Consider the following 21,542-nt stretch of genomic DNA (forward strand, 5'->3'; position numbering starts at 1 on the left):
TTTAAACCGGGTGTTTTTGTGAGGCTTCGAGTCAAAGGAGAAAGGTTTTCTTCTGTTATCAGGCCTGTCATTTCATCAGATTTAACGCTCGACAGGTTCAGTTCTCTGAACACATTATAAGAGTCTAAGATACAATTAAGAATCATGTCCTCTTAAGACTGTAATCCATCCTGAGAACTGTCTTTATTCTTTCAGTTCAGTTCAACTCTACAAAAACTGCAGAAAGCTAATGGTACTTCCATGTACTTCTTCTTCTTCTTTGGTGTTTTATGGCGGTTAGTGTTACATTACCGTCACCTACTGTAGTTGTACGTCTCAGACTTTAGACTTTATCCTTCAGAAGCACAGGTACTTCGACTGTGACTGTGGTAAAACCACTCTGTTCTCCGGAGCCTTTTGCCTGGAGCCAGTAATGCTGATGCCTCCATGTGTGTTACGGTTATTTTTGGTGTTATTGTCTCTTCAGCTGATGGTTGTGCTGCTCACTTCAGACATGTTCTATGGAGCTGACTCTGGCTGGGACCAGGTCAGGGCAAATCTGACGAGACGTTTGTTTCTCCTTTGTGATTTTGGAGGAACTCATAGGAACACCGAGTATCATAAAGAGAGATTGGGAATTGGATGAGTCGCAGCAGAAGTCTTAGCTAAGATATCTTTTTCGTGGATCGTTTTATGTTGAACTTCGCAGTCAGCTGTACTTGCTCCAGAAGCACATTGTCCTTCTCAGTCTGCTCCTTCCTTTGCTCCAACCTCTTCATTTCCTCCTCATGATGCAACTGTTTGCCAGTGGACCATCGTGTCCTTGTAGGAGAAAGCTTTTATCTTGTTTATTCTGTCCTTGTTCCTGCTGCTTTTCCCGTTTCAGCTTTTGTTCAGCTCTTGTCACGCTCCTGTCTCTCTCTCTGACTCTTGTTCTCTAATCTGAGCTAGTTTGTGTGCAGCTTTGTCTTTAGGCATTTGCAAACACTGAAACCTTTCTTTTTTTGGCACAATGTGTGATATAAAGTATTTAAACACCCTTTTTTCCCAAATAGTGGTATGAAATCTTCACTGTAGCTGCGTTTCCACCGTGAGAGACGGAATCAAACAAAACAATCATCCAAAGCGATTTACAGATTGTTATTATTGTCAGATTCTGTCTCTGGCGGTGGAAACGCACCTACGATGAAGACTACAGACCCTCACTTATATATCATATTTAGTCTTCAAATCTGACACGCATGTTTCTCTCTTCCATCTGATCGTCCATCTCTTCCTGCAGATCAGAATCTTCCATTTTAATCCCCTCTGTCCAGACTTTGTGCATATCCACGAGCTGAGCCTGAGGAATCTGGTATTTCGGAGGTTGCGGCGCATCGTTTCGGCCATAATCGATTATTGTCCCGCACATCACGTTTCCGTCCAGCCAGTACCCCTCGTAAAGCTGCCCTTTGGCGGAGTAGAACAACTTCCCGTAGCCGTTCTTCTTCCCAGCCGTCCACAAACCTTCGAACCAGTTTCCGTTTTCACATCGAAACACGCCTTTGCCGTCGCACTTCCCCTCCCACCACTCGCCCTCGTAGACGTCGCCGTTGGAATAGGACATCTTCCCCCAACCCCAGCGCTTATCGTCCCTCCACTCTCCCTCGTAAACCGACGAACAATAGTAAAAGAAAGTACCAAAGCCGTTCTTCATTCCCTTTTTCCAACTCCCACAGTATTTTTTGGAATACTGATTGGTTTGTGGATTTAGAATGCTGAAGGTGCCGTGTCCGTCCCGCCGTCCCCATTTCCATTCTCCTTCGTACATGCCTCCAGACTTCCTGCAGACGTACGTTCCCCAGCCGTGCTTCTTGTTGTCTTTCCATTCCCCTTTATATTCCAATCCAGTGGGGAAATAAATCGTGTGCCTCGGTCCACATTTTTGGGATATTTTCTCCCGTATTGACGACACGGTCTGTTTTTTGACGGCGTGTCGTAAATATTTCTTGTATCTGTCCATCCATGGAGTGAAACTTTCCTCCAGCTGGTACGCCAGGCTGTTTTGAGTTAACTTTTGTGCCATGTTTATCTCTGTAAAGCTTCTTCTTCTTCTTCTTTGGTGTTTTAGGGCGGTCGGTATCCAAGTGTTACATTACTGCCAGACTTTGGTCCTTAGACTTTATCCAATAGACTCCATTCTTCAGTTCTTCTTCTCTGAATGTGGTGGTGGTGGTTGTTGTTGTTGTTGTTGTTGTTGTTGTTGTTGTTTTATGGCGGTTGGCATCCAATTGTTGCATTACCGCCAGACTTTATTCCTCAGACTTCTCACGACACACATATATTTACACAGCTTGATGATGTCACAATTCAAAAACTGTTATGTCATAGCCATGCTGTGATGTCATAGCCATGGTAACTATGGTAACCATGTCTTGTACGTCTTCAAAGCTCCACACCACACCATCAAAAAGAAAGAAAGAAAGAGAGAGAGAAAGAGAGAGAGATCAGCGGTCTGGTAACCATGTCATAGCCATGGTAACTATGGTAACCATGTCATAGCCATGGTAACTATGGTAACCATGTCATAGCCATGGTAACTATGGTAACCATGTCATAGCCATGGTACCCTAGCCAAAGCGAAGTGAGAGAAGCCAGCGTTGCTCACAGCCAAGGTGAAGCTCCCAAGGGTGAAGCCTCCAAGGGTGAAGCAGGATCATCACTAAAGCTACAAAAAGGCCCTGAGTGGGCTGGGATAGAAAACGCAAAAAGAATAAAGTCTTCTCTTCTTCTTCTTTGGTGTTTTATGGCGGCTGGTATCCAAGTGTTACATTACCGCCAGACTTTCTTCTTTGTACGTCTTAGACTTTAGACTTTGTTCTTTAGACTTTATTCCAGAGCTGACTCTTCTTCTTATCCAAGTGTTATATTACCACCACATACTGTAGTTCTACATCTTATTCTTTAGACTCCCCCCTGCCCCCAACCATTGTTCCTCACACAGATCTTCAATGTGTCATTGTTCCTCACACAGATCTTCAATGTGTCATTGTTCCGCACACAGATCTTCAGCGTGTCATTGTTCCTCACACAGATCTTCAGTGTGTCATTGTTCCTCACACAGATCTTCAATGTGTCATTGTTCCTCACACAGATCTTCAATGTGTCATTGTTCCTCACACAGATCTTCAGTGTGTCATTGTTCCTCACACAGATCTTCAATGTGTCATTGTTCCTCACACAGATCTTCAATGTGTCATTGTTCCTCACACAGATCTTCAGTGTGTCATTGTTCCTCACACAGATCTTCAGTGTGTCATTGTTCCTCACACAGATCTTCAGTGTGTCATTGTTCCTCACACAGATCTTCAGTGTGTCATTGTTCCTCACACAGATCTTCAGTGTGTCATTGTTCCTCACACAGATCTTCAGTGTGTCATTGTTCCTCACACAGATCTTCAGCGTGTCATTGTTCCTCACACAGATCTTCAGTGTGTCATTGTTCCTCACACAGATCTTCAGCGTGTCATTGTTCCTCACACAGATCTTGACCCTTCTCAAACACACGGACATCTCCTCCATGACCATGGGATTCGTCTTTCACCCGTGCAGGAAATAGGAGGCTCTATCGACCAAGCCTCGTGCAAATCAAGAGTTTAAAAAGTACACATGATGTATTGTGTTTCTATGCATTAAAAGTGCTTTATATGTAAAGTGTATAATGTTTAAGAGCGTCATAGCAACCAACGAGAAACGTGTGAAAAAGCATTATTCAGCAGTACAAGTACACAACACATACATGCCTGATTATGGGGGGTTTGGGGTCCATTAAGGAGACTTATAGATGTTATTTGATGTCATCTGGTGCATTTTAGAATACGATGAATACATAATTAACACAACACTATCCAAAAGTTCAAACTGTAGACAAAGCTGAGCAAAGAGCAACTTCTCCATGGCAACCGAAGTGTTTCTGCTTCAAAGAATGTGCAGCGTAACATTCGGCTTTATAATAATCATATATGGGCCTCAGGGACAAACCGCTGCTTTTACGTCCCACGACCAGCAGGTGGCACTAAACAAAAAAATAATCACCAAGCAGTATTTCTCATGCTTATTATGGTGTTAAAGTGACAATAAGAATGTCATACTCTTCTTTGTTCAGACCTGAATGTCGGCTTTGAACAAACCAAACCACAAATTCTTGAATATGTGGGACAAATTCAGGAATAAATCAAACGAACTGAACAAAATCAATACGTTTATTTTTCTGAAAGACAAAAGTTTGTATTGTAGAAACACTATTTTGATGGATTTGTCCGCATTTTTACCAATCTTTTCCAATTGAACAGTAAACAACATTCAATTCATGAACACAACATAAATCTGATAAACACGAGACAAATGCCACAGTTCAAACTATATTAACTAAACTGTAAGCATTATTAGTTGTTTGTTTACGTGTTTGTTTGCTTCGCACTTTGAGCTTTTTGCACATCTCTTTCCAATGTAAAATGAACTAAACTAACTCCAGCGACGCGACCGACGAGGGGGAAACAACACCGGGTTCACAGGTGAGTGGACAGGAAGTCGGCGCCGGCAAACAGGAAGTGGCTGTAACGAGGCGATTGGGCGCAGCCGGTGATTCAATGGAGTCTTGGCTGCAGCATGGTAAACTTCACTTTCCTCTGTCCAAACGGGAAGTCACGTCTCTTTGGTGTTTTGTCGTGTTCGTTTAGTCGACTTGGTGCAGAAAGTAATCGATGATGACTGAGAAGTGTGAGAGCGAGGTGAGATTTTAGTGGAATGATCCAAACTAGATGGAAATAGCGACGATGAAGTAAAAAAAGGCGTTCAGGGCCAGATTTACTAAGCATGTGCCATTATTATTTTATTTTTATCTTTTATTGTTCGTGGTGGTGCTACACTTTATTTATCATCAGAATTCATATTATTTACCATGGGGTTTGTCGTTAGCGCTTCCCTGATGTGAATGAGTTTACAGCGTGAGCAGAGGCTGTGCAAATGTGCCATAAATGAAAAATATCATTTTTTTAATATTTGTTAAATATTTTTTTGTGTATTTATTTTTTAGTTCGTCTCACTAAAAAGCAAAATGTATATGAGAAAACAAAAAACTGAACTGATGTATTGAAGATGAATAAAGTTGTTCACGAGTGGCAGCAGAGGTCATCGTCAGGACAACAACTTTATTTAAAAATGTACAAACACACGACAATGCGGTTATTTAAGCGTCGCAGGGACAAGTATGTTTAACTCCTTCAGATGGTGTGTGTTTCCCTCCGGCTCAGTGGATCTGCTGTGCGGGAGATCTGCTGACCGTGGAGTCGTGTCTTCTGTGTTTTGTGTTTGACCTGGACGGTCTTGGCTTGTCTTTGACCTGGACGGTCTGGACTCGTCTTTGACCTGGACGGTCTTGACTCGTCTTTTGACCTGGACGGTCTTGACTCGTCTTTGACCTGGACGGTCTTGACTCGTCTTTTGACCTGGACGGTCTTGACTCGTCTTTGACCTGGACGGTCTGGACTCGTCTTTGACCTGGACGGTCTGGACTCGTCTTTGACCTGGACGGTCTTGGCTCGTCTTTGACCTGGACGGTCTTGACTCGTCTTTGACCTGGACGGTCTGGACTCGTCTTTGACCTGGACGGTCTGGACTCGTCTTTGACCTGGACGGTCTTGACTCGTCTTTGACCTGGACGGTCTGGACTCGTCTTTGACCTGGACGGTCTGGACTCGTCTTTGACCTGGACGGTCTGGACTCGTCTTTGACCTGGACGGTCTGGGCTCGTCTTTGACCTGGACGGTCTGGGCTCGTCTTTGACCTGGACGGTCTGGGCTCGTCTTTGACCTGGACGGTCTGGACTCGTCTTTGACCTGGACGGTCTGGACTCGTCTTTGACCTGGACGGTCTGGACTCGTCTTTGACCTGGACGGTCTTGGCTCGTCTTTGACCTGGACGATCTTGGCTCGTCTTTGACCTGGACGGTCTTGGCTCGTCTTTGACCTGGACGGTCTTGACTCGTCTTTGACCTGGACGGTCTTGACTCGTCTTTGACCTGGACGGTCTTGACTCGTCTTTGACCTGGACGGTCTGGACTCGTCTTTGACCTGGACGGTCTGGACTCGTCTTTGACCTGGACGGTCTGGACTCGTCTTTGACCTGGACGGTCTGGACTCGTCTTTGACCTGGACGGTCTGGGCTCGTCTTTGACCTGGACGGTCTGGGCTCGTCTTTGACCTGGACGGTCTGGGCTCGTCTTTGACCTGGACGGTCTGGGCTCGTTTTTGACCTGGACGGTCTGGGCTCGTCTTTGACCTGGACGGTCTGGGCTCGTTTTTGACCTGGACGGTCTGGGCTCGTCTTTGACCTGGACGGTCTGGGCTCGTCTTTGACCTGGACGGTCTGGGCTCGTCTTTGACCTGGACGGTCTTGGCCGCCGTCGTGGACAGAACAGTGTGTTTTGTGTTTGCAGTTCAGGCTGAAGGTGTTGATGTTCATGGAGAAGAGGGACAGATTGGGGCTGGTGTCCATGCTCCAGGGGGAAGGTCTGGGACACGGGACCCTGACGCTCCTGCACCAGCTGGTCACCACGGTAACGATGTGGGGTGGGGGGCCTCACGCCTGCTGTACGCCGGCTCGGAATACTTTTTTTTTATAGTTTGTGTGAAAAGCGATCCAGACGCGACCGAACGTGACGATCTGATTTATGTCGTGACACTGGCCTTAGAATGTACGAATCAGAAAAGATTATTCTCACTGTCAATGAACAAAATTCAAAAACAAAAGAACTTGTCCTGGTGATTCTGTGCAACACAAACAATAAAACAATAAGTCATAACAATAAGCTATCAGATAAAAAAAATAGAATAACATACAGGTCCTGCAGAGATGGAGGTCTGCAGCCGATCACCTTCCAGCAGAGGGCGCTGTAGTCTGTTTGAGATGAGATACTCCCGTCCCTAATGCAAATAATGTACTGTACATTTAGAAAGAGATACAAATAACACTAAACCAAAATAAAAGTTCAAGAATATTTGCATTTAGCAGGACTTTTTTCTTTCAGTCAATATTTCTATTTTCCAGTGTATTTCATGTGCAAATCTCTATAGATCTCTATAGATCTCTATAGATCTCTCAAAGGCCCTGACATGGTTGTCCTGGTTACAGGAGCTGTCTTCAGACCGGTTTTCCCGTGTCCAGCTGGTGGTCAGAACTTTGGAGAAACTCTGTGAGAATGACAAAGATCTGCAGACGCTGCTGCACTCAGGACTCGCCTCCAAAGTAACAATTACACAACATAATTATAGTACTATAGTACTCGAAACAAATATCTCCACTTGAGCCAAAACGACATGTTCCTCACCATTGGCCGTGATAAGAACTGTCCAATAGGACACTGAGTTATATGAAGGAGGCACTTTTACTGCTTCAGACTTTGGACAACCCACAAACTAAAGCTTTTATTTAATCTCTTTAGTTTGACTGTGGGAGTGTCAGTGTGGACTCTGGGGAGCGATGAACAGATCACTCTGAATACAACTGTTTAATGACAAGGGAAAAATGCTTAAAAGCTCCTTTTGATAAACCACAATAAAGACACAGACTTCTGTTAAGGCTTTTCAAAGTCTTTGTTTTTGAAATTAGATTTTAAAAATCTGTTTAATAAATAAGCCTATGTTAGTTAATGTATCAAATATTCATTCTTTTCATAAACGTTTATCACATTTAGCGAGTCTGTCGGGCTCGTAGCTCTGGGACAATCACAGCAGAACTAGATCTATAACTTTGCTCTTCTCATGTCTCAGTATTTTGTCCTTCGTAGGTCCACGATGTTCCTCCTGTTTTTACTGTCCTCTGTCTCAGACGATGTTGAACAAAAACACATTCTGCCCTGATCTCCGTGGGGCCTGCACCGTGGGGCCTGCACCGTGGGGCCTGCACCGTGGGGCCTGCACCGTGGGGCCTGCACCGTGGGGCCTGCACCGTGGGGCCTGCACCGTGGGGCCTGCACCGACGGAACACGATCCGTCAATCTTTACTTTTCCATTTTGAAACGAACACTTTATTTTATGGCTCAAAAATAAAGGTGAACTAAATAAACCAGGCGCTGAGGCTGTATTTCAGTACTTGTTTTTTTCCAATTAACAAATTGAAAAAAAGAACATCGGGGGAAAAAAAGTTTTTAATTTATCTTGTGAATCAATAGTTTTTTTTTTTTGCTGTTTTTATTTTGAAATATAAAATCCATTGAACGAATTGCATACAAATTCACGTTTTCTTGCATCGCCGCTGTCTTTGCCTGCGTGGACATGAGGCCATAGCTGCGTTTGAGTTTAGCCACGTCGTGACAACCAATCGGGTTAAACCGGGAGCTCCACCGTCAATCGACACCAATCGGATCTGCGCAGGTCTGACTCATCCCGAACGCGCCCAGTGACCGCAAACGTCATCCACACAGTCACTGGATCAAAGACGGTCACCACATATGGACCGGCACCATCCCACTCCTGCCTCCAGTGCCCAAGCCCCGCCTCTTTACGCTAGCGTCGTGAAGGTAGCAGAGTCCCGACCTGGAACCACCCCACGGCCGTGGCTCCTGTCACCGCCAAGATTGGGGTCAAAATAGCCTTTGCTGACCTGGCGAGAGTCATGCGAGTCAGTCACTTCTGTTACGGTTCAACACTTGTATCTGGGGGAAAACGCCACACTATACGAGCGTTTTCAAAGTGTGACCATCTTGTGTCCCGCAGCTCCTCTGGTGGTACGAGTCGGTGTTTGAGAAGTTGACCTGTGACCTCTCCCACAGCCCCGCCCTCAGGAACTTGATTATGGCCTTCTTTGACTACTTCCTGGTGAGGAGTATTCCAATAATTACTTATACTTTGGAAATTATGTCTGACATTTTGTGGTTTGAGTTCTTGACATTTCTTTTTTTTGTAACACAAACTGTGTCCGACGTCTGTGCTGCTGTCGTTGTTCAGACCCTTGTGTGATTGTCGTTTCAGGAGCTGGCCAAACCCTCCGTCCCAGGTGAGAACTTGTCTGTCGCCAAGTTTGGTTCACATTGGAGCGGATTGGAATGCTCTTACTAAGTGAACCACAGACACTTGACTTTTGCATGTTCTGCATGTGTTTAGCTGCACAAAGGATTTGACCCATAAGTGACCGTCACAGCGGCCACTTTATTATACAGTGTTTTAAACGCCTCGTAACACAAATGATGCTCCAGCGTGAAACACTCTCTGATCTTAGATTGTTTGTGTTGAGCTGAAACGTTGGTCACCTAGAGACGTCCAGAGCTCGTTCACCCTGTGTCCGGCTCCTGAAGGATCCAGACTCTAAAGCAGGGGTGTCAAACTCATTTGGACGCTCAAGCTGGGTCGCGGGCCGAACATAACGTAAATCATAAAACTATTAAAATTATGAGAAATAAAGGGCTTTATATAGCCTACGCTGTTTTGAAGCAATTACTGGATCGATAAAAAAAAATGACAAAACGTTTGTTCTCATAAACTGAAATGTATTTAGAAAAACAATAAATAAATTTGAAATGTTCGGCGGGCCGGATTAAAACGTCTGGCGGGCCAGAGTTTGACACTTATGCTCTAAAGCTTCTGTTTGTTATTTCAAACAAGTCTTAAGAAGCTGAGCTTCACGACTACTGCCCAGAGCAACTGTAACTGGGACAGCACTGAGGCCCCTGAGAGCCCTGCCGGTGTCTGAGGGACTCGGAGCCTGAATGTGTCTGATACTTCACAGCGTCGCTGAAAACAAGTACTTTAAGAATAACTTGGAGTCCATAAAGATGTTCTAAAAAGCTTTAAGTTATTCTTTTTTGACACTCTGCCTCATATATGCGTGGATAGAGGGGTTATCATTTATGATTTACAAACAGACGCTCCGCTCTGAGATAACCCCCCCCGCTCTGAGATAACCCCCCCCGCTCTGAGATAACCCCCCCCCCGCTCTGAGATGCCCCCCTGCACTGAGATGCCACCCCACTTATGGGCTTTACATGTAAAGCCCATAAGTGTAGGCTATATTGGGGCATTTGGATGAATCAAATTAAAATCCACCAGATTAAAGAAATTATCTGATTTGTGCAAATTTTCAAGAGGTGCATTACTTCAATTTATTCCTACATTTGTCGTTAAAGTCTGAAGGGGCCTGTGCCCCAGTCCAGCTGGATGTCAGGTGACGTCCCTGCTCTGGATCTGGGGCCCAGGGCCAGTCCAAATGTGGCTCGAGTGCTGTTTTTGTAATAGTGATAATGTGGACGTCCTTGGTCTGAATTGGTGTTGTTTTCAGTGAGCCAGCTGCGTGTGATCCTCATGTATCTGTGCCGCACGGCTCTGGACCCCACAGTCGGCTTCAGCCTCCGCCTAGAGGTAAGTTCATGACTTTATTGCTCCATAGCAACCATACAAACTGCACATCATCAGAAACCTGTCACTCACTGCACTTTCACCCACACAAAAGGCACGTATTTCTAAAAAAAAAAAAAAAGTGCATAACCAACGCAAGTTAAGCTTTTCACAATAAATTGTTTGCACGCATGACTTGCTGTTGTCTGTCGGCATTTATCCTGCAGAGGGCGCACTATACGCAGGTTGTGCAGTTTGATGTGTTTCTCTTAGTATTTGTCGAAATGTTAGCAGGTTGTTTAAACTGTAGATATGTTTTAAGACCAACAGAAGGTGCCGTGAATCATAGTTTGCCAATTTGCATAAGAATTGGGTGTAAACTGTTAAGTCCAGGTTAAATCCTTCATAAGTAGGTTTACTTTAAGTAAAGGAAGAACATGAGCGCTGCCCTGCTGTGCAAGCTTGATAGCATTTATGCTAGTCTGGGCGCTAATCGCTAACGGTAATCTACACAAAACACACTCTGGTGTTTCCCATGTCGGGTTGAGTGATGGTCAGTTGCCCTTGAATATGCAGTAACTCCTGGAATGTCCCGCGCTTATGGAACACGGTGGAAGGGTCTTTAGGCCGTAACTCAAGTAGTTTCTAACACACAATATTGGAAAAAAGTTTTGAGCAAATACACTTTGATAAAAGGGCAAAGAGCAGGTAATATCTCGTACATGAGGACGTCCCTGAAGAGGTCTGAGGACTGGGATTGGCCCAACTTCATCTGAACCTTTTCAAGCGCAGCCCTTTTGTTCCAGGCCATGCGCACGTTCAACAGCAGCCTGGAGTACTGCAGCCCCGAGCAGAGGAGAGCGCTGCAGGCGCATCACGACATCAAGTGTATTCTGTAAGTCTGGACGGCGGGTGGCAGAAGACGCAGCTCACTTCATGAATTTAACACTGACCCCAGGTTTTTTAAACCTATAATTATAATAATAATAATTTGAGTGCACTATGTGGTGTCTTTAAATGCAAAATCAATTTGAATTTTTTTTATTTTTTTTTTTAAACATAATTAACAAAAACCTGAAAATGAAGATCCCGCGCTTGGTGTTAAATGGTGTGGTGCAGATTCTGAAACAGTTTTAGATCAATATTGCTGTTTATAGCAACCAAATGTTTATAGTAACAAAATGTAAAATAAATTAAATTCTATGTCACTTTACCAGAAGTACAAGAAAAAAAACCTAATGTCTCAAGACCACACATTTAAGAGGCTATAACTCCAGATCTTTTCTCCCCCATCCATTTATTTTCATTCATTTTCTACCTCTTGCACACCCTGGACAGGGGCTCGTCGCCGGGTTACCATAGAGACAGAGACTCACAGACGAACATTCACTCTCATTCATTCACTCGGGTCGATTTACCTAAAACATACGTGTCTTTGGACGGTGGGAGGAAGCCCGGGGTACCCGCGGTAACACGGGTAGAACATGCAGACTCCACCCAGAGAGATGTGACGCTGGTCTGGCCCGGGAATCCAACCCGTGACCTCATTGGGAGGCGAGAGTGCTAACCAAGCTCAGTATTTATAGATGCGAGCCATAAACCAGGGCAACAAATCTGCAAACGATCTTAAACGGCAAAATTCCATCGTAGAATTCCGATCCGTCTCAGCTCGATTTTAAACTCTTTAGATTGTGGCGTAAGAAGCGGCATATTAAAATGAGATGATAAAGATCAGCACACGCTCCTCAGACAATGGACCACTCCAGTTTTTGCTCCTGTGAGAGAGGAACACTTGCCAAAAACAGAGCGCTAAATGAGTGGACGGAGACAAAAGGGAAGACTACGGGCAAATGGGAAAGCACTTTTCTTGAACCTGATGGCGGGGCCTCATTCCTCATCACTGACACTAACGTTTCAGTTCGTTCTAAAACCTTTCCTTTTGACCTTTTTGTTTTGGGCAGGTCTGAGATGGCCGCGGCCCTCTTCACAGCTGGAGGCAAGTTTTCTTCTCCGTTCATTCCTCAACTTGATGCGCCAAAGGATTTTATACCAAATTGACTCGTTTGATCTTTGAACATTGTTCCCTCATCAAAAACATACCTGGAGTTTTATTTGTGCGTCGTTCAGGCTTGTTTGATGTTTGGTGTACATATAGAAGTCTCTCCCCTCTGAGCCGCAAAAAACACTCCTTAGATCTTCTGAGTTGTTCATAAATAAGAAAAAGACCCTCGTTCTGAGCGTTTCTGCTGTTCGTTTAACTCGCGTTCGTTACAAAGTTTCTGCATGAACAAGCTAGGTTTATCTCTCCTGTGTAAGTCCTTCTGCAGCCAGTAGAGGGAGCTCCAACTGAATTACAGACATGGGAAACGCCTGACGGATGAATGTGGGTTTTTAGTCAACTCATTTTTAAAGCTACTAAAACGGATAAGTCTAAACTATGGCCTGGGGGCCAAATGCGGCCCTCTGTTCAATTCTTGTTGAACTTCAGGCCGCCTCAGGGTAAAAATGACCATAAATACCACTGTATACCTTTTTTTTATTTTATTTTTTTTAACCAAAACCACAAAGCAGAACCGGGCTAGACCAGAGGGAACACAAGATAAGTAAAGAACAAATGTATAAAATAAGGGAGCGGCGTCAAAGAAAAAAAGCTCTATGCGTGCTTTTTAGAGATGCATTTGAATTCAGTTGTAAAGATCATGATTTGACGGTAGTAAAGCTCAGAACGAGTCCGCCAATGATTTATGGATCGAGAAAATGGCACACACCGGAAAATGTTGTGTTTTTGTCACTCTGAGGGAGATTCATCAATCCAGGAGCCACTAAACGAGTGTGAATGAAGCTAAATGCCACTCCAGGCGCGTTTATGACGAGGGAACAATGTTAGAAGCTGTAGTTTCCACGTAACCTTGAAGCTGTGTGCAGACTATGAGCTGCAGGCCTCCCTCACAGAGACCCTGTGCCGCCTCACGCTCAAAGGGGACCGTCCCACCAGAGCCAGGCAGTGGTTCGTCGAAGAGCTCAGCCACTCCTTCACAGCCATTCGCAACTCCTGCTTCGAGGCGGTGAGTGCGGGGAGGACTCGAGTATACGGTATATCTGTACTTTCTGCGCAGTACCGGGTCTGAAATCGGATCATATGGGGGCGTCAATAAAACTCTCCTGACTTCGCTGAATTGTATCCGAACTTATTTTACCTCAGATTCACAGACCTCAGAGCTTCAGTTACTGACGCTGAAGAAGGCCACGCCGTTTCTCAATCCCTCTTTTTGTTCCTCTTAAGCCGCCGTGTTTGTTTGGACACGAGCCGACCGTGTGTTTCTCCGAGTGGTTAATCCGCCTGTCAATCACGCACTTTTGAAATTGTGAGAAAGGATACGATTACGGACCCCAGTCAATGTTTTGAACTGCGACCGGACGGGGCTGTTCGGACCATGATCGGGGGCTGTTCGGACCATGATCGGGGGCTGTTCGGACCATGATCGGGGGCTGTTCGGACCATGATCGGGGGCTGTTCGGACCATGATCGGGGGCTGTTCGGACCATGATCGGGGGCTGTTCGGACCATGATCGGGGGCTGTTCGGACCATGATCGGGGGCTGTTCGGACCATGATCGGGGGCTGTTCGGACCATGATCGGGGGCTGTTCGGACCATGATCGGGGGCTGTTCGGACCATGATCGGGGGCTGTTCGGACCATGATCGGGGGCTGTTCGGACCATGATCGGGGGCTGTTCGGACCATGATCGGGGGCTTTTCGGACTATGATCGGGGGCTGTTCGGACCATGATCGGGGGCCGTTCGGACATGCGGGGCCAGAGGGAGTTACGGGCCGACCACAGAAAGGGCCCTAACCTCGGAGACCACAGTTTTATACAGTTGGATGAGGTCCGCGAGGCAACGTGGGGTCAGTCCATTCAAACCTTTAAAATCAACTTTGTTTTGCTTCCAGTAAAGAGGCTGTAGAATGTTGGACAGTTCCTCTTACAATTCATTTGTAGCTTCCTCAAATACTTTACTTGAGTGACTTCATGCACTACTTTGTACATCTGCTTGAGCATCCGTTTGAAGTGACCGTACTCTTCCCACCCGTGTACGTTTGTCTCACGTCATGTTTCCCTACTCCAGGACTGCAGGCGCTTCCTGAACGTCCTCAACTGTAGCCATGACGACAAGCGGAGGTCAGGAGAGGGCCGTAATGGGCGCGGTGTCCACGGCGGATGTGTAATGAGCCTGTGTTCTCTTTGACAGGGTTCACTCGTTTCCCTGTCTGGAGGCCTTCCTCGACTTCACACAGGTAACACGCCTTCTCTGTCTGTGCAGCCCGAGTGCTTAGCAACCGGAACACTGAGCACCAACATTAGAATGTATTTTGTAACATATTCCCCGATGTGATCCAATCAGAGTACTGTATTCTGAGTGCTTTGAATACTTTCATGTGGATTTGCTTCATATTTTAGTTTGAAAATGTTTGTTGCACCGTTTTGGTCCGTGTACGAAGTATCATTTTTGCTTGATGAAATTGAGGATGGAAATACCTGTCGGGTAGTCATTAATCAACTTGGAGATTCAAACTTTGATAAAGGAAGCTGCCTGACATAAACAAAGATCACTTACCTTTGAAATCAATCGTGTGTCTTTAAGGCCTTAACACACATGCCCGTTGTATGTGATGTGGTAAGATCACGTTTACAGCGCAGCCCCGTAACTGTGCCAGTCCTCCAGAGACGGACGTAACCCTGCGTCACTGGCATTGAGAGGTTTCGCACGTCTTTCGTTCTGCCACTGGTCAGACTTTATAACAAACACTGCTAGCCCTGAACACGTGCAATACTGACTTAACGGATAAGTCTAAACTATGGCCATGTGCAATACTGTCATATTCATGTGCAATTACTGTCGTACTCGCATGCAATAATGTCATTCATGTGCATATAACTGATGAAAATAGTGTTTATTTTACCATTATTATCTTGTCTTGCGCTGTTTTTATTTTCTTATTTTCTTTATTTTTCCCCTCCATTCCTTATTAAGAAATGAGAGGTTTTGTCTCTAGTTTTTGTTTATAAGAGTTTTGTTTTTAAGAGTTCTTCTATTAAGAGAGTCATAAGTTATCTGTCCTTTTCCTCTGTATCTACTGTATCTATCTGAATGGTTATTACAATTCAGCACGGCCGCAGTGGACGCAGACTCTTGTAGGTCTTCTGCAGAGAGACCTGAAGACACTGGATGGATAAGATAAGATAAGATATTCCTTTATTGTCCCACATGGGGAAATTTCATTGGTGCAACGCAGGTAGATACAGAGGTAGATACAGAAGAACAGATCACTTATAGGAAGTCTGAAAAACACTTTCAGTAGAAGATATAAATAAATAAAAACTCCCATAGACAAATAAATGAATAAATACCATTGCATGCGATCACGACGGTAATTGCACATGAATATGTGTCACGACAGCACATAGACTGCACATGAATCTCAAAGTAATTGGACATGAATTGGATGGATAACTGTTGGAGACAATAAGTCTGTAGGCTGTGTGTGTAAGCGAAGTCACAGGGCTCTTTTAATAAGACTTTTCTGCCTGAAAGGTTACTGACAAAAGTTTTAACGATCCCCTTTTACAAACTAAAATCCAAGGAAAGAAAATTGGGACATAACACTTTCAACTTTGTTTTTTAGTTGAATCGGCCTCAAGACGACGATCTGGGCGAGTTCTGGATTGACTTCAACTTGGGTTCAGAATGTGTCAGCTTCTTTCTGGACGATCCCAACAAAGAGACGGTTTGATCGCTTTCAGTTGTTTTCAGTCATTTTCCTTCCTGATAAAGGACACGCCTGCAGGTATTTGAAGTGTGCATGTGTTCTTTGACCCAGAGTTCTCTGTGGGAGTCCATCCATGTGCTGAGAACTGAAGTCAACCGCTACAGTCTCACAGGTCCGAACTATGACACGCCTTCAGACACGTGCAGCTCTGTTTAGTCCTGCTTTAGCTGAGTGTGACCCATCTTTGCGAAGCTTAGAAACTGCACTATGTTTTTTTTTTTGTCAACTCATTACACTTTGGATGTTATTGATCAGAAAAATGGCGCCGCGCTAAAGCTGAGGAGCGAGTTGGGGTCAGAAATGAATGAGAATGGGTTCATCTTGAAGAGAAGGAATCCAGTGCTCTATCGTGGGAAAATTGTTGCTCTTGAAAAAAATTGTAACCCAACCGAGCAATACATACTTTTAAAACAGCATTACCCTGACTGCATACTTTATGCAAAGAAAAGAAAGCTTTCCAACAGTATAAAGCATGTTGTAGCTTAAAAAACATTTCCATTAAATGGAATGGGAACAGAACCTCAAAGTGGGCCTTAACAGGTTTTAAAGTGCAAATGGAAGATATGTTTTTCTTATCAGAATTACTTTTATTCATCCCAAAGAGATATTTTTGTTACATCTTGGCAGACGGAGAGGACCCTTGAAACAACCTGGTGCAGTTCACTTGAAGGCGTAATGGAAGATTTTTTGCCGATTTGAGAACTCAAGCGGAAGTGCGCATGTGCACTCCCCCCGCGCACTCTCCCCGTGTGGACGCACAAAAAAGCCTTGGTGCTACACGTGCGTTTATTAGCGCGACGGATCGCATCGCATCTCTCGTCTCCATAGATTTCCGTCTCTTCTGAGCTTGAACTGACTTTCTCTGTTTCAATTTTGTCCCGTACACTGAGGAAACTATATTATGACAGATCCATGCACTTAGACACAGGGAAACATGCTGCTCTCCTGGGGACGAGCCGACGAGGCTGCAGGTGAGCGAGAGGCTCTGCAGGTGAGCGAGAGGCTCTGCAGGTGAGCGAGAGGCTCTGCAGGTGAGCGAGAGGTCCGTTCTATGATTGATACGTGGCAGAACTAATTGGCCGTCCACGCCACGAGGAAATGAGACTCAGATTTGGCACTAAAAAAATAATCCATTACGCCGTTAAGACCACTTCAGGCTGTATCGAAACAAGTCCTAGGATAGGGACAAGTAAGGTACACTAAAATGATTAAACAAATTAGCTGCATTTCTGTTCTATAAATAGTCACCAGAAGTAAACCAGGACTAACAGTGTTCACTTTGACGACAGCGCTATTTTCCGAGGAGGACGCAATAACATCAGACGCCCTTAAAGTACAAGAAGTGCATCTGAATCTATTTAGAAATGGTGTTTTTGTCGCAGAAATGAGCGGCGTGTCAGTACTGACCATGGACCTCATAAAGCCCCTTCTGCAGGAGAACTTCCAAGGTCAAAGGTTGAAGATCAAGTTTGAGGCGGAGCTCCACTCGGAACTCGGCCGCATCGTTTGTGGAGTCTTTAAGGTGAGCGCGTTCCCCCGATACTGTTACTCACTCAAAGGTTTTGACGTGTTTATTTCACCGAACGACTTCTTCTCCGGCAGAAGCCCTTGGTGCCGGTGTCCTCTATGCGAACATACCACAAAAAGAGACTTCCGAAGAAATTAAAAGGTTTGTCCATCGTATACATTCATCTTAACGCAGAACAGAGCCGCTCATTAGTTACAGTACAGCTTCTTTAAACATTCTCTCCTCGATAACCTTCTTTTCCAGTCCTGCCACTGTCCTCTCCCAGCAGCGGGGAAGATTGTGTGGTCAAGGTAGTGATTTACGACTTTGAGCCAAGAACATTTAGTGACGTTTGTTTTGATGATTTGTGTTGTGTAGATGCCGGAGAGAAGTCGAGCGGAAATCTTGTTTGATCAGATCCAACACGCCACCCCAGTTCACAAGCACGGTGAGGCCAAAGGGTGGTGAGGCCAAAGGGTGGTGAGGCCAAAGGGTGGTGAGGCCAAAGGGTGGTGAGGCCAAAGGGTGGTGAGGCCAAAGGCCGGTGAGGCCAAAGGGTGGTGAGGCCAAAGGGTGGTGAGGCCAAAGGCCGGTGAGGCCAAAGGCCGGTGAGGCCGAGCGCTCCACCGTATTCAGTCCGACACGCAACAATTTAGTATTTGCTCCCATTTGTCTTTTTTTTAAATATTTGAAAAAAAATTCTAAAAGAGACTTCCAAATGTGTCCATCCTTAAAATGAAGTACAAATGTGATTATTTTCTATTTGTTCATTATTATGTCAGTCCACGTGTTGAATTTTTGCTCCCATTTTTCATGAGCTGAACTCAAAGATAACTTCCATAAACACAACACCTTTTGTCCACACATTCATCAAAATCTGTTTCACTGAGCAATTCATATTCATAATCCATCCCTCTTCACAGGTGTGGCATATTAAGATGCTGATAAGATGCATGAATATTGCACATCTGTGCCTTAGGCTGGCTACAAGAAAAGGACACTGAAATGTTGGTTTTTGCTTTATTGGGCGGGTCAGAAGGGGTCTGTCTGGTGTGACCTCTGAACTTACTGGATATTGGTAGGAACGGGAACACGTCGACCCAGAGCGTCTCAAACCTGCTCAATGGGCGACATGTCTGGTGCTGCCCATGTAAGAACTGTGATGTCTTCATCCTCCAGGACTTGTGGACAGATCTTTGGGCCTGTGCATTATCATGCAGGAACATGAGGTGATGGTTGTGGACGACTGGCACAATAGACATGTGACCCATGTGACCCATCGAGCCTGTTTGTGATGCTCTGGATCGACGTAAACGACGGCGTGTTCCAACTCCTGCAAATATCCAGATACTGACTGAAATGAGCTCATTAGCATCTTGATATGAAACACCCGCGAGGTGGGATGGATTATTAACATTTCTCAGTGAGACTTGGAGAGATTTGTGAACAGTATTGGAAAAAAATGGTCTTGTGTTTATAGAGAAGTTTAATATATTTTAGTTCAGTGTTTAAATAGTGTCTCCTTTAGGGTCCCTTTGGGAGGAGGGGCAGAGCTGCAGTTCTACATCCACTGTAATACAACCATCTTTATTGATTTTACATTTCAGCAAATAATTGCCTTTAATTTACATATTTTATCTTTAAAACAGGGAGTAACAGGGAGTATCCGAAAAAGGTCTTTCCGTGATTCTGGTAGGTTATTTTGATAATACTAATACTATGAATACTAAAAAAGCAGTTTTTACTGTTTTGTGCATTCTCCCCATTTTCTTTCTTTGTTTTTTGTACAGGTTACGTGTCAGACCACAAACGTGCCACTCCCAAGAGGGTGCACCCCTCCATAGAGGCTGTGAGGTCACCTGTTCAGCAGAAAGAAGAGGGGATTGTGGAGAAAAGAGTAGAGCTCGATGCCAGTGACGGTTCTGTTTTTGGAGAGCCTAATGCAGAGGAGGAAGTGGCTGAATCAAAGCGAGCTGAGTCTTTTTCAGAGGAAGAGCCATCACCGGGGGCAGATGTCGTGATGGAGGAAAATGTAGCAGTGGGGGCGGGGTCTATGGCAGAAGGGGCGGGGCCTGTGGAGGAGGGGGCAGAATCTCATGACGAGTCTATTGCCGAGGAGTCGTACCTTGCAGGAGAGGAGTCTGTGGCCAATGTGAATTTGGGTAAATAGGGTTCCCTTTAATTGCATGTTTAAGTCCAGTCTAATAAGCTGTCCACATTTCAGAGTGGTCTTCTGAAGGGGCGTCGCATTTGCCGGAACGGGTGGATCTACAGGTGACTAAGTGCGCCGAAACGTTAGTCTTTGAACAATCAGAGGAGCTGAGCGCGAACACTGACTTCATAGCCAGCCTTAAAAGTCAATTTGAGCAGCAGCTAAGAGTTAGTAAACTCATCCAAGTTCATACGCTGTCTTTCTGCTCCACAAACCTGACTCGTGATCGTTTCAGAGCCAGTGGCAGCGCGTCGAGGATCAATGGGCCGAAACCCACAAATGCATGTCGGAGTTGCTGGCGGCGTTTAAGGAGCACAGGTATGAGTGGAGCTACACGGACACCGACATTTACTTGGTCCATAGAAATGAAAAGACAGACAAAGCACCGGATTATTAAGCGCACCATCAGCTTTCTGTGTACCATGTGTACTGGTCCATACATAAAGCGCATAAGACAAACAGACGGATAAGTCAGAGTCAGTTGAACTTTATGAAACGCGTTCAACTCATTCAGATCAACATTGGTCAACATCAAAACACACTCTGCTATCGCTAACCAACACGTTAGCATATCCAAATCAATTCTCAGTCAAGATCACCTGAAACACGTAAAATACAAACACAGAACACACTCTGCTACCGCTAAAAGACACCTTAGCGTATTCAAAACAACTCCCAGCCTCGTTCAGTTGCAACACGTAAAATACAACACAATACACTCACTTTTTCAGTTCATTCCTCGTCCTCAAATCCTTCAAATGCCGTCAAAAAGTACATCCCGCACAGCTATGACCAGACGTCCCGATTTACTTGGAACAGCCCAGATTTTTTACGCGTGTGTGAGTCTGCTGGGGCGCATAATGGTAAAAGAAGCCAAAACGCCGATTGTGCTCCGTGCTAAAATCTCTTTGGTCATGTGATCCCGCATTTCGGATCCACGCGGCGGTTTCAGGCTTTTGAGAATGTTAGACTTTTTACGTGCCCCTTATAGTGCGGAAAACACGGTACATCATTCTCTTTGGACGCAAGTGAGGCCACGTACTAGAAAGGTGGTCACAACACTAATTGTTAGGTCAGTTCAAGCAGTGGTGTGGAGTCCAAACAAAGCTCCCTCTACTGGAAGAGCCAATCCTACAGAGCAAGATGCTACCATGAGCGCACAAGACATTGTTATTGTCTTGTTAAATCAAATAAATTTATTTTTGTAAGGCCCAAAATCACCACAACAGTTGCCTCTGAGGGCCACAGGGAGAAATGAATCAATAATGTCTGTGGTGGCGAGGGACGATGTCCCAGGGTCCTCTGTCCTTAGACTCTCCTTCTCGGCCAGGAAAAACTACAAAAAAAGCGTAGAAACCTGGAGGAGTTCCAGTGAAGGAGAGATCCGACTCTCACAGACGGACAGACGGACACGAGGAGACTGGAGCTGGACCCACTCTTCAGGCAGATGAGGGACCGTCTGAGTCGAACTGGACCCACTCTTCAGGCAGATGAGGGACCGTCGGAGGCGAACTGGACCCACTCTTCAGGCAGATGAGGGACCGTCGGAGGCGAACTGGACCCACTCTTCAGGCAGATAAGGGACCGACTGAGGCGAACTGGACCCACTCTTCAGGCAGATAAGGGACCGACTGAGTCGAACTGGAC

General features: G+C 45.3%; 1 pseudogene; it reads right to left on the bottom strand.

Moving 5' to 3' along the window:
- Window positions 1-1,198: 1,198 nt before the first annotated feature.
- LOC140377273 (MORN repeat-containing protein 3 pseudogene) lies at window positions 1,199-1,990 on the bottom strand (annotated as a pseudogene).
- Window positions 1,991-21,542: the final 19,552 nt, after the last annotated feature.

Source organism: Eucyclogobius newberryi, unplaced genomic scaffold (genome assembly GCF_026437365.1).
Source record: "Eucyclogobius newberryi isolate DKJ021-1_F unplaced genomic scaffold, fEucNew1.0.hap1 SCAF_4, whole genome shotgun sequence".
Lineage (NCBI taxonomy): Eukaryota > Metazoa > Chordata > Actinopteri > Gobiiformes > Gobiidae > Eucyclogobius > Eucyclogobius newberryi.